The following is a 13,262-nucleotide window of genomic DNA, read 5'->3' as shown; positions in this document are numbered from 1 at the left end:
GTTTGACGTTTACATTTATTACTTCTTTGTTACTCACTGTATTCGCAAAATATTTTGCTGAGAGTATCCGTATGTGCCGCTGAATGTACCTACACAAATTTCTGTATGATGCATAGTTACATAGTTCAAGAGAAATGACGTCATGAAATTGAGATGTGGGAAATTACCACATCGTGCATGAAGCTTTAATACATTATCCTTTTCTACTGAGACTCTCCTAGAGTCGAGTCAACTGAGGGAAATCCCTCGCACATGGCAGCGATGTTGACAGCTTTGAACTGCGAAGCGCAAATGGCTATAAGCGAAAACTTGTCGCCGCGCTGAATGGCAGCGGTGTTTGAGACGCCATGTCACGGATTGCGCGGCCCCTCCCGCCAGAGGTTTGAGTCCTCCCGCATGGTGTGTGTGTGTGTGTGTGTGTGTGTGTGTGTGTGTGTGTGTGCGTGTGTGTTGTTCTTAGCAGAAGTTAGTTTAAGTAGTGTGAAAGTCTAGGGACCGATGACCTTAGCAGTTTGGTCCCTTTGGAATTAACACACATTTGAACATTTGAAAACTGTGGCCACATATCGAGCTATGAAGAGGTGTTGCCATGGAGACGTTAACAAAATCGCTTTGTAGACACGGGAAGCAGCTGCGCCTAGCGTACAGAAACTGTCCGGGATCATGTTTCTTAATCTGCATACTGTACTTATACATCTGTACATTACGCGTATTTTTATACGACTATTTTATAATTTTACAGCTATTTTTCAACGAAACCATGGAAACGAAATTTTTTCGATACTTCATAATAAAAACCGTTCATTTTTTGTTTTTGTTTCTAATAGAAAATTGGCAAAATGAATGTATGAGCAATGCCAGGTTTGTCAGCTAGTACTCTGTGAGACATTATCTACGGAGAAGGGTAGTGTGAATGTTCACACGCGTGTTTGGCTACTGAGAGACTTTAACAGGAAATAATAAAATTCTCTCCCGCTTCCAGCCGCGTTATGAGGATGTTTAACCGCTTGACCGCGGCTGGAACCTTGGGAAAATTTTATTAGTTCACATCGACATCAGACCAGACATAGTGTAGCAGATATGTTGAAAAATCTTGAGTGAAAGACATGAAAATAAAGACGGCGTGCAACTCGCGACAACAGGCTGCGAAATTTTCACGCAATAACTACGAATATTCTTCACCCCACCATGCTTGTATCCCCTAGAGATCGTGCAGGTAGAACCACGCAAATAAAATTTCACAGATAAGCACAAAGAAGTCATTCTGTCCACGCTCCATATGTGAATGAAACATTGAGAAATGCAAATATACGCAGAATAAAAAGTACCCTCTGCCACAAATTCGCAATTATTGGCACTATATAGATAGCAAACCAATCAGACATTGGGACGCTCTCATTAGAGAGTAAGGAGACTATACAGGATGTTAGTGGTATAAGAACATATATTGTTATCATTGGTGCCTTAATATGTACCCACTTCAATGTGTTGTTTTTTCTCTGGGTCTAACAATCTTCCCATAACCACATTATTTACTACCTGTTGTTTTCTGCACGGTCGTAACAGCACTACGCCTGTCGGTGTAGGCTAACCTTTTTGCGTCCATGTGTGTCCTGAGCTGCTGCCCAGGGAAAAATCAATATTAGTGGCTTGCACATACTACATGTATTTGTAGATAGTAACCAACATAAATCATGCTCCTCGCAATACCTATAATTATTAGTCTGCAAATGATGTAAACACTGATTTAGTGTTGTTTAGTACACTTTCCTTATATCTGCATTAATACCCCGATGCCCTGTATAAAGGAGTAATGTTCATCAAAGGCTGCAGCACGATTAGGGCATTGAGACATAGACAATTAGCTGATGGAAGTTGCTGTCGCTGTCGGGGAAGACATCAATGATTACTGGTACAGGTCACATGCGAGTCCAAGTGCATCCCCCCACAGCATAATACTGCCTCTAAAGGCCTGCATCAGTGGCGCGTGCATGTTTCGAGTAGCCGTTTGCCTGGGTGATGATACAGTCGTACACGGCCACAGACCTGGTGTAACGGGAAATGTTATTCCTCCGGCCATGTCACTGATCCACTCTCAAATCTCTATGAGCTCGTGCCCACTGTAATCGTTATTGACAATGCCGTTAGGTGAATATGGAAACACACAGGTGTTGTTTGCTGCGAACCCTCGTATTCAACAACTTGTGTTGACAGGAGTGCTCTCAAATATTTATGCCTGAATCAGCTTTGTGCTTTATCGTCAAATCTGCCACGGATCGACGAATATGCTGCTTTATAGTGGACAAGCATCCCACCTCCAAGTTCTGCGATAAAGCGTGAACGTGCAACACCTTGGCGCCTACTCGTGGTTTTAACGTCCTTCAACCAGATGCTCAAGACAGTAGAATGCGAACAGCATCGCCGTTTCCGAGACGCTCGTTGCCCGGCAATGGGCCAACACAATCTGCCCTTTGTCAAAATCGCTTGTTTCAGTGGGTTTCCTCATTTACGCCTCGCAAGAATTATTTCCCATTCGTCTCTCCTCGACTTACACGCTTTCTTTTCCGTAACAGGTGGCGCACAGCCACCAAGTATCATTCAAAATCGTGGTGGACAGTAGTCATAACGTTCTGGCTCACGAGTGTAAATCCAAAGTACTTGTACATAGTCTGCTCACTAAGAACTGGGGTCCACCATCTCTGCTTTGAGGTGATGAATATTTCTTCATTCACTCTGTTCTGTAAATTTCCGGATCGAGCGTATGCTTAGCGATCTCTTCTCTGGAGGTGATTGTTAACACGATATTTTCGAACATAAAAGGAAATGCATTCAAAAAAATATTTTTTCACCTCAGCATCCTGTTAAATTAAACATGAAAGATTGAAGAAATATTTTGGTAGCCGCTTAAGTTTCTACTTCGATACTACAGCTAAAATACGCACATGTATCATATACACTGTACAGTCAGAATACTGTGTCTGCCTTTCAAAAGCCTGAGTAACCACATTTAGCAGCGCGGACAACTGTGAGACGTCCAGAGAGAGAGAGAGAGAGAGAGAGAGAGAGAGAGAGAGAGAGAGAGAGAGAGAGAGAGAGGTAGAGAGAGAGTTAATAAGGCTCTGGAAGGTACCAACAGGGTTATGGAGCAATGCCGACACCAGTGTCGTGCCAACTGCGCTAGGTTTCTCGCTTGAGAGTCCATGACGTGAGCAGCCCGATCGAGGTGCTCCCACAGAACCTTGATTGGGCTTAAATCCGGGCTGTCAGGTGGCTAGGAGAGTACGGTAGCCTTCACTCATTCTGGCTCTCTTCGACTACGTACGTACACTGCGAGATGTGTGACACGTTGCACTGTCCTGCTGATAGCTGCCATCCCGGCGAGGAAAGACAAATTGGATGTAGCGATGGACACGGTATCAAGAAAAGATGCAAACTTGGATTGATCCATTGTGCCTTCCAAAATGACGAGATCCTTCAAAGAATGCCACGAAAACATTCCCCAGACCACAACGTTCCCTCGTCCGTCCTGGACCCTTCCGACGGTCGTTGCATGGTGTTTCAGACATTTCACGCCTTTCACGCAAACGGCCATCTTTCCGATGGAGCATAAAACGCGACTGATCTGAAAAGTTGACCTGTCGCCAATCAGTGGACGTCCAGTTAGGGTAATGACGTGCAAATTCCAGTCTTCGTCGCTGATGAGCAACAGCCAGCATGGGTGTACGAATCAGGCGCCTGGTGCGGAGGTCCATACACAGCAGCATTCACTGAATAGTCTTGAAGAAACATTGTTGGTATGAAACTTCCTGGCAGATTAAAACTGTGCGCCGGACCGAGAGTCGAACTCGGGACTGGCAGAATTGAAGCTGTGAGGACGGGTCGTGAATCGTGCTTGGGTAGCACAGATGGTAGAGCACTTGCCTGCGAAAGGCAAAGGTCCCGAGTTCGAGTCTCGGTCTGGCACACAGTTCTAATCTGCCAGGAAGTTTCATATCAGAGCAGAATCCGCTGCAGAGTGAAAATCTCATTCTGGGAACATTATTGGTAGTTCATTGCTTCATATGGGCGCTTAGTTGCTCAAGAGTTGCTCGTCTGTTCGCCTGTATACACATACTCAGCCAGCGTTCACCTCTGTCATGTATTGCCCGTGTGCATCATAACTGCCTCGGCACCTATACTGGTGAACGAAACGTTGAAGATATATCTCTTAGTGGCTGCCTACATTTCTACATCAGTACTGCAGCTTAATCATACACATGGAACGACATGATTATCTCCTTTTATAGATCAAAATATACCATTATTCTTGCCGTATACAGTACACATCAATCATGTGGCATGCAGTGTAATGCAATACACTCAGATGAAATGAACTCTGAACGCTTGTGATTTGATCAAACGCCTGTTGAGATTCAGCTAACCCCATTATTGCTGTGTACCATATACGGTGCGAATAATTGCATCTTACGCAATAAAACAAGGTATGTACAACTATTCCTGTTTATGACTGAATGGTGTAGAAGCTTCGCCACCTACAGAGCTTATTTCCATAATGTTATTTCACCTATGATGGATCTTGGGCGTTGTTCAATGGACACACCGCAGCCAGCGACAAATACCTTTAAAAACGCAAAAACTTTTTAAAAAGTATTTTTGGCTGGTTGTGGTCTTCCTCGAACAATTTTTAACCTAGATCTGCTATTTAAAAGCTCATTTACCACAGCCGGTATGTAAAGAATACTGTAAACATTCTGGATTTAATAGCTGCAATGTTATGTTTTAGCTTGGTTATCATCATTACAGATTGCAACGTGTAGTAGTTTTTAAGTGATCTACGTTCATTTGACTCGATAACTAGGTTTTTTAATGTCTAGTCTACATTCCAGCGCGCTGGTGGCAATGCAGGTTCTCGAAACTAAGTTTGTATTAATGAATATTTGTTATTACCGTCTAGCAATATATTCATTAAAAATTCGAAATATTCTTCTCGCAAACTCAGTGTCCTACGATACTACGCATGGAAAACAAACTTTGTCTTCTCAACATGTATATGTACAATAGTTTTTCTTTCTCTTAATACATGCTTTCCTTCTGTTACAGAGATACAACCATGAATACGCCATTACCGTATTAATGTGGTCGTTTTGAAATGGAAGCGACATCATTAAAATCTGAACGACTGTTGAAAACGTATAGCTCGAAACAGATTTCGTAAATAACTGTGAATGAAGAGTATGTGTCACATCTAAGGGTAATCTGAAAAATAAATGATGAATTATTGGTGCCCGAAAAAAGCTTAAGGCGATTACTTTCAATCATTTGAGGTTTAATGGCGCCACATAGAAATGGATTGCTGTTTAACTGGCTGCAATGAGTCCACGAAGTAATTTTTAGTGTTCACGTCCGATCTCTGTTCGGAGGTGCCGCACTACATCTCTGTCAAATCAAATTAACACATTTCACGACAGAAAAAAAAAACAAAAAACGAAAACACATAGCAACATAATGCGTTAGGAAAAATCATCGCTGAGAAGAAACAGAAATAATACATGCCGAATCAAACAACGTCTCCTTCCATTCCAAAGTCCGCTGCACGTGGTCTCGCGGTAGCGTTCTCGCTTCGCTACCACGGGGTTTCAGGTTCGATTCCCGGCAGGGAGATGACTGGGGGTTGTGTCGTCTTTATCATCATTCATCCCCATTACGGTCGGAAGAAGGCAATAGCAAACTACCTCCAGTAGGACCTTGCCTAGTACGGCGGTGCGGGTCTCCCGCATCGTTCCCCTATGCTCTGTCACGGAGTATGGGACTTCATCATCCATTCCGAAGTTCATCAAGAATCGAAATAGCCAGAGGTCAGTTACGCAATTGCATTAGTTTCATATTTTTTAAAAACTGACCCATTAACTGCTTTTATCGATGTTACAACACACAAACAGCCATTTCAGTAAATAAAATGCCGCCTACAATATTTAAAGTCGTAATTCCTCCTGAAAATAGTCACGTTTTTTTAGTGGATGTTAACTACGAATCGATGCACTTTTTTTTTTAACTGCACCAAAAGATCTTCCAAATCCATGCACTTAACTTAAGATGGTATTCTCCTTGAAATACTTCTTTCCCGTAACAAAGATAAGTACTGTGGAACGTAACGTGGTAACGCGGCATAATGCTCATTAACATGCTTACCGCATTGCGAACAGTTGTGTATACAACGAGGGGAGAGCTGCGAAACCACTCTTAATGCCGCTGGTTGGACATCGAAACAGCACTTCACCGCTGCCGTCGTATGAGACGAGTCATGAAACATTACCTACGTTTGAGATAAACTGTCACGAGACAACTACCAGTTTTTCGAGTAGCGATGAAGAAGTACTGCAAATGCGAATCTTTGCACTTTGCTAAAATATTTAATCTCTGTTTTTGTTTGAAGTGACCAGCTAGCAATTACAATTAGACGCGACCGATGAACTCACACTACAAGTCCTTTAAACCCGGCCATGCAAAAAAGTTTATTGTCTTTTACTATATAGGCCTTGCGAGATAATGTGCAGTCGAAACGGAATGACACAATTTCGAAAGGGTAATATGAAGTAAACCAAATGCTGTAAAGTCCTTTGATGAAAGCTTCGCATTCAAAAGTGTGTGAATTTCTTTTAATGGCGTTACTGATGAAAATTGCGTCAGACTTCTGTCGTGTAATTACACTGAATGATGCTATGTAAGTGGGATATGAAGGAACCACGAAGTGCTTGGTGAAACTGTTCGTCGACAGTAAAGTACGATAGTAAACTTCATCAGTACAGTACGATAGTAAAGTTCACTCCCTCACCCCCCCCCCCTTCCCGCTCCACCTTTCTCTCTCTGTCTCCCTAGCGTGTCTACGATCCAAAAAGTTGTATACGGTGCGACATGCCGTGTGATTCCTTGGCTCAAATGGCTCTAAGCACTATGGGACTTAACATCTGAGGTCATCAGTCCCATAGACGTACAACTGCTTAAACCTAACTAACCTAAGGACATCACACATGTCCATGCGCGAGGCAGGATTCGAACGTGCGACCGTAGCAGCCGCATGGTTCCGGACGTGATTCTTTGGACGATACATGCGAAACATCAAAGGAAAATGTGCCTCTAGAAGCGTAACACACCGGCATTTGAGCGGCAGAACATTGTTATTACGTAGTAGCCCGGAGACAATGAAGAAATAACGTATAAAACAACAATAAAGCGCTGCTTTACAATAAAACTTATTCTGACGAAAACGAAGTAACGAACGTACGAAATAAAGCACGACAAACTTGTACAGAATGCGCGCAAAACTCAGCATGACATAAAGCCATTTGCGGTCATTGTTTCTACACGCCGACTGGAGGCAAATGAACGACATCCGGCGAAAGACATTTACTTCCACGTGGGTTGTCTGTATGACGCTGTACCATGTATGCATCAAGAAGTATAAAGCATAACGAGCTAAGTTACAGGTCATGACACAAGGACAGTGGTTTTGTAAAATAAAACAAGTTTGAAAAGAACCTGGACAGACGACGAAACGTGAATGGTAAAAGATACCACGTCACTCACCTGACAGAGATCCTACAGTCCCGTGCATCAACAGGTATCGAAGAAAGGAGCACAGTCTTTACACTTCTCGCTTGCCGGCTGTGGAGACACTGCGCACAAAGAAGAGTATGCGTACCACTGGACAGTCTGATCTTGACTGAGCCATGGGCGCGCAGCAGCTGTCAGAGCGTGTAGGGTGCCGTTGGTGGGGGAACGGCAGGTGGAGGGGGAAGTTAGACACCGACAGAGGGGGGAGGAGCGGCGGAGGGGGTTAGCTCCACATTCCACACGGACGTCTACCGCGAGGGCGCCCCACATCACGAAGCTCGGTCATTGGCGATGCAGGAAGAAGTCTATAGAACACAACGCGGAATAATGTGCGAGGAAACGCGCGTAAATGGTCCAATGGCAGAGGTAAATGACAGGGAAAATTAACATCGATAAGTCAAATGGCTCCGAGCGCTATGGGACTTAACTTCTGAGGTCATCAGGCCCCTAGAACTTGGAACTACTTAAACCTAACTAACCTGAGGACATCACACACACCTATGCCCGAGGCAGGATTCGAAACTGCGACCGTAGCGGTCGCTCGATAAGTTAAAAAAGGCCGAAAAAAAACTGCAAGAGAAACGAAGGGGAGAAAGGGATTCATGACCAGGTGAGACGAAGCGAAACTGAAAAATGAATAATGGTATTCTTGGGTCCGTTGAGTCATAGGTAAATCATGTGGCAGACTTGGGTTGGTTGGTATATTAATTTTACTGCCTATGGGGAAACTGCAGTCACTCTACAGAGGGGATTGTTTGCAAAACATTCATGCGATACATCTTAGAATATTACTCAAATAAGTTGAGGTCTGCGCGGATAGGAAAAATATTGTCAGCATCTGCAAGTCCCTTATCTACATCAGCAAGTCTTTTATCTATGGATATTAAAATCTATTAACCACTTCAACACGTTGAGTTCGCTGAAGCCCTGACGTTAGGCTTATGTCTGATCTGAACGAAACTGGGGAGAAAAGAAATTCTGGTGTAACTTGACTAAAAAGATGGACAATCTGAGACATCAAGGAAACGTCAGTTTCATATTGGATGGAAAAGGGGGGAGGGCAGAATTTTAGAGGGAGACCAAAGAGACGAATACAATACGCAGGTTCAAATGAACGTGGCTTGTACTAGCTATTCCGGAATGAAGAGGTGGACAGAACAGCACGGAGACCTGCATCGAGCCAGCCTTCTGACTTAAGACTATAACAATGACAACAACAACAATAACAATCCGTCATATTATTAATATGTTCCTGACGTTACAAATTTCTGTTGTAAATGTTGACGCGAATTTTGAGAAATTCTCTGCAGCATATTTTCTCAATGTTGGGAAGCGAAATGAAGTCGTGTTACAAGTTTTCACACACGTCTTGCATATCGCGTAATGTTAGTCATATAGTTCGTTCATCAAATGTACATTAATGGCCACAACGTGAAGTCGTGATAACATGCTACACATGTAAACATAATAAGTGTTGTGCTATGTACTTGCAAAAATATTGGAGGGGAACGTTGACAGAGACACTGATTTCAGACGTAAAGGCATATATGTCTAATTTGATACACGAACAGAAAAAGTAAGACCATGAAGCGAAGAGTCCGATGGGTGCTATCGCAGCTTTCAGGAATCACGTAAGCGACCTCTGTTAATGCAAACGAAACAGTAATGGTCTTGGTTTATCTGCGGTTGTTGATGTCGTCGTCGTTGTTGTTGTTTGCTTTTCCACTTCACGATCATATCACCACGGTTGACTTGGGCAGCTTTAATAGGATTGAAATGTCCCCGATTTGTTACTCAGGAGCCGGCCGGTGTGGCAGAGCGGTTCTAAGCGCTTCAGTCTGGAGCCGTGCGACCGCTACGGTCGCAGGTTCGAATCCTGCCTCGGGCATGGATGTGTGTGATGTTCTTAGGTTAGTTAGGTTTAAGTAGTTCCAAGTCTAGGGGACTGATGACCTCAGATGTTAAGTCCCATAGTGCTCAGAGCCATTTGAACCAATTTTGTTACTCAGGAGACATCCAACGACTAGTCCACGTTCAAAGTACCTGAATTCTCCAGCCCTACCTGTTCTGCTGTCGCTGCTACTCTACTTGCAACACAGTACTCCCCCCCCCCCCCCCCCCGACCCTACCTCACACTAGCGGGTTCGCGTCTCGTGATACCTAGTTGTCAATTCCGGATTGCATAGCTGCGGCCGGATGCTTTCCGTCAGATAGTGTAGAAAGAAAGGCGGCACGAATGGTCCTTAACATCACGCCCCATACGCGAATGGAATGGGAAGAAACCTCTATCACGCACTTTCAAGTCATTTACAGTGAATGAATGAAGATAAATACGTAGATTGTTTCATACAAGGTGATTCAGCTGCCCCTAGCGCCGTCATTTTATACAACACACAATGTTTAGATGGCCTTCATATACCACACGTGAGATTTTCATATTTTCTCGCTCGCTATGAGCTAACTATTAGTCCCACAGAGAAATTGAGCAGGACATTTTTGTAGAATTTTTTTTTTACTGGGATACATTCTCTCTGGAGGCTGTAGTTTTCGAGTTATTCAAGAAAAACTTACAAATGTGACCTTCAAACTCACCCCCGCTCCCACACTCTAAGCCTAGCGATCAGGACCTCTAGTACATTGTCCACAGCACTCCCTGTTACCATTTTGCAAATGTTTACCGCTGCACAAATTATTTACCACACTCGACCTTTTGTGGTTTTCATTGACCGGCCTTATTACGCCACCGGCTTAGCCGAGCGCTTATAAATTGTAAAATTAAACTTTGCGTAAATTTTACTTAACAATTTTGTGAATTTTTAACAGTATGAAATAGACAATAACCTCGTTGTATTCCTCAGACCATCTGACTACGAAACCACTGTGCTTTGGACCGAATCATCAACGTAATTTGTTTTAGCGTAACGTTTAGAATAGTCGTTTTCTTTCATTATCCTCACCGTCACGTTTAAATTAATAATGTTAATTAAATAGCCGAATGTGCTGTTGGTGTAACAGCGCAATTAATAGAGACAAAAGAATGTCGAATATCGGAAACAGTTCGCGTTGACGGAAATTTTTGTACAGAGGTGGGAGGGAGTGCCACGAACAGCCTACTACAAATCCTGACTGGTGAGGGATGTGTGGAGTAGATGTGCGTTTGAAGGCAGCTTTTGTAAGCTTTATTGAATAACTCGAAAACCGAGGCCTCCAGCGAAAACGTGTCCCTGTACAAAATTTAACTACAATTAAATTTCCTCCAAAAAACTATGTTCATTTTTTCTGTAGGATTAATACTTCGCGCATAGCGAGCGGGAAAATACGAAAATATCGCTCTTCGCTTATGAAGGACAGCTCTAATATTGCGGGTTGCATAAAACGACAGCGGTAGTGGCAGCTGAATCACGATGTATAGCACCACAAGCTCTACTTATATTGGATAACTAATGAGGAATTAGGGAAGCAAATAGTGAAGAAAAGAAATTTTAGAAATAACGTGAATACGAGAGGAGAAAATTGATTGCCTGATGGGACATAAACTGAGGCGTCAAAGAATCTTGTAATTTAGTAATGAAGGGAAATGAGGGGTGGATTGAAGAAGGAGACCAAGGCTCGAATAACGTGGATGTAGTAGTTATACAGGAATGAAAAGATTTGTACAGGATAGCCAAGCGTTTAGAGCTAGGATTCACGAACTCTTTATCTTACGGAACTCTTTCAGGATTCTGGTACATTGATGGGACACCTTGTTTATCCTGAAGTTTACAAAAATTTAAATTTTTTTATTCAGTGATTATTTAAATCGAAAAAATTAAAAAAATGTCATTTTAGTAATAGTTCAATTCACGGAACACAGTTTGGTAAACCCTGGTTTGGAACTTCATCAAACCTGTTTTCGGACTACACACTACAACAACATACCTTTCCAATCATATCTCCACAACACTGCAATGTTCTCTCGTACAACGTTGTATTCAGAACAAGGAAACGGCCCAAGTGTTCATGCTGCATACAGAAATCAACATATGACGCATATATGTCCTTGGCGCTCCAATGTCGTACGCAGAATTTAAAAAAAAAAAATCGTTGGTGGGCTAATAGACGTAATGGCCCCTCCTCTCTACGAAACTTCCCGATTTAATCGGCGACCGCACACAAACATCGGTGAGCAGGAACACTTAAGCAGCTGACGGACTGGCTGGAAGCATGCGCGGATGATTTCACCCGGCCAGCGGATTCCGCGGCGGCCAGCAGTGGTGGGGGGAGCCCAAGTGGCCGGCTGGTGGCTGCCCTTGATCCACGTAACAGGCGGATCATCTCCGCGCCAGTCCGCCGCTGCGGCACAGACTGGGCCCCCACATAATCCGCGACTTGCAAAACGGGACAGAGCGCCACTTGACCATTAACGGGCAGCGACGTTTGATGGATTATCCGCAACACCTACTTCTACTGCATCTTCACCAAAGGAGGCGAAATAAATATACCAGAATTTGAAACAACAACGGCTTCCTGCATGAGTAATTTTGATGTATAAGGGGCAATTAGGAAGTTTCCGTTCGAGGGAGTTGCTGCAGGATATATGTAACGCAGCGCCACTCCGATGAGGGTGTATAAGCACCGACATGCAGGGGATGGGTTTGCCTGGCTTTCGTGTCCTTCCCACGTGCGTGTCGTAAATGTGGAAACGTGATCTATGGCGACGTTACTGACAATTGCGTCCACACAGCGCCAACATTCTATTATTCTTTTCTTCGCTGTCGAACGACAAGCACCGGTAGATATCCACTGGGGAATCAGGAATGTATATGGGGCAGAATGTCTGTCGAAAACCATCGCTGCTCCATATCACAAATATCGTAATGCAGAAGTTACGACAACTCAAGTGCACCCGTCCTACAGTCCTGATCTCGCCCCATGACTTCGGTCCTCTAAAAAAGGTCTCAAAGAGTCGATGATTCCTATTGGACGAGGATGTGCACCCGACAATTAGGACATCTTCACGCAGCAGGACACGTGTTTTACCAAACCCTGCGCGTCGGGGGATGATTGCCTCAATGTTCACACCGAATTTGACTGGCATACCGATTCAGGGCTGTACACCCTTCGAACAGAAACGTTTTAATCGCCCCTTATCGCTACCCTCGATATAGAGAAGCAACAGTTTAAACCGCTCAATTAACGTAAGCCTTTCGGACCAAGTTCTGTACCAATTGGATTTCTTTCGGAGAATACTGATGAAAAACTCCATTTTAGCAATAATGATCAGCCACTCGCTAGAAAGTTGCAAAGGTCATACGAATACACAAGAGAGAAAATACAAGTAATCCGCTGAATTATAGACCCATCGATTTGCATTGGGTTTTTAGAATGTATACTGAGTTCCAATATTATGAAAGTGCTCCCCACAAGCTCATTTCCTCCTGCCCCTCTCCCCATCTCCCCCTTCCCCTCTCTCTATCTATCTCCTCCTTCCCCTCTCTCCAACCATCTCCTCCCATCCACTCTCTCTGTCCAGCTGCTCCTTCCCCCTTTAATTCCATCTCGTCCTCTTCTTGTCCACCTCCTTCTCCCCCTCTCTTTCTCCACTTACTCCTCCCCCTCTCGCTGTTCATCTACTCCTTCCTCCTCTGTCTGTACATCTCTTCCTTTTTCCT

At 43.8% G+C, this 13,262-nt stretch overlaps 1 protein-coding gene across 3 annotated transcripts in view; it reads right to left on the bottom strand.

Moving 5' to 3' along the window:
• The window catches only part of LOC126092261 (uncharacterized), a 918,328-nt gene that overhangs the window by 273,182 nt on the left and 631,884 nt on the right, over positions 1 to 13,262 (bottom strand). The window contains exon 1 of one of the 3 annotated variants that reach the window (XM_049907773.1): positions 7,585 to 7,715. The exons of the other annotated variants lie outside the window; for them this stretch is intronic. The gene's annotated coding sequence lies outside the window, so the exon portion shown is untranslated. Of the gene's footprint in view, positions 1 to 7,584; positions 7,716 to 13,262 lie in introns of those variants that run through there. 3 annotated transcript variants of the gene reach the window in all.

The sequence above is a fragment of the Schistocerca cancellata genome, chromosome 7 (assembly GCF_023864275.1).
Source record: "Schistocerca cancellata isolate TAMUIC-IGC-003103 chromosome 7, iqSchCanc2.1, whole genome shotgun sequence".
Taxonomy (NCBI): domain Eukaryota; kingdom Metazoa; phylum Arthropoda; class Insecta; order Orthoptera; family Acrididae; genus Schistocerca; species Schistocerca cancellata.
This window is presented reverse-complemented; position numbering and strand designations above follow the sequence as displayed.